The sequence below is a fragment of the Dufourea novaeangliae genome, unplaced genomic scaffold (assembly GCF_001272555.1).
Source record: "Dufourea novaeangliae isolate 0120121106 unplaced genomic scaffold, ASM127255v1 scaffold39, whole genome shotgun sequence".
NCBI classification, from domain to species: domain Eukaryota; kingdom Metazoa; phylum Arthropoda; class Insecta; order Hymenoptera; family Halictidae; genus Dufourea; species Dufourea novaeangliae.
In genome coordinates this window covers 2,548,462-2,549,405 of record NW_015373918.1, presented here as the reverse complement: position 1 = coordinate 2,549,405, position 944 = coordinate 2,548,462, and positions in this window count along the sequence as shown.

Genomic DNA, 944 nt, shown 5'->3' with positions numbered 1-944 from the left:
CGGCCCAACGACCAGCAATATTGGGCAAAATCGCGGATTGAATTAGTGTTGCGGATGAGACTATATCACGGGTTGTATTAGCTTTGTAAATTGTCAATATTAATTTTCCTAATTACTTAGAGAATAGTCTTGCGAATGATGAGATCGTGTTTGCATTAAGATCATTTTTATATTTTCAGGGTAGTATTGCGAATGATGAGATCGTGTTTGCATTAAGATCATTTCTTTATTTTCAGGGTAGTGTTGCGAAAATGACTGAGCGCGATTGCTTATTACTTTTTATTTAAGTCGTTTTCTTTTGTTGAATTAGTGTTGCGATATGAATTGATCGGGTTTGTTTTAGTGTTGCGATCGATGAAATGCCCAATGCTGGAACCACAGCAGAACCACAAGGCAGCTGAAATAGCTGCAATGAGTGGTTCACGACAGCCCAGGTGGCTGCACTAACTGCATCAATCTAAAGTTAGTGTTGCGTATTGCACACTGAAGGTGCACAGGAGTTTTTTTGATTTTTGTATTCAGTAAATTAGAGTGGCGAACAAAGGAGACACTTTAATTATGGACAAATGATTAGTGTTGCGACTGATAAGCGCCTATGTGGCTGCTCTCGGGATCTTTTTATATCATATTCAATAAATTAGTGTTGAGGAGAAACGTATGGTCCACTCACGGTTTTTTGTTAAGTAAATAAAATGCAAAGAGTGGACAGGTTGAGCGCCCTACGAGGCTGCTTTTGTGTCATTTGTTTTAGCGCACTATTGTGGCTGCTATTTTTTACTTGTTTAGCGCCCTATTGTGGCTGCTATTTTTTACTTGTTTAGCGCTCTATTGTGGCTGCTATTTTTTACTTGTTTAGCACCCTATTGTGGCTGCTATTTTTTACTTGTTTAACGCCCTATTGTGGCTACTATTTTTTACTTGTTTAGCGCCCTATTGTGGCTGCT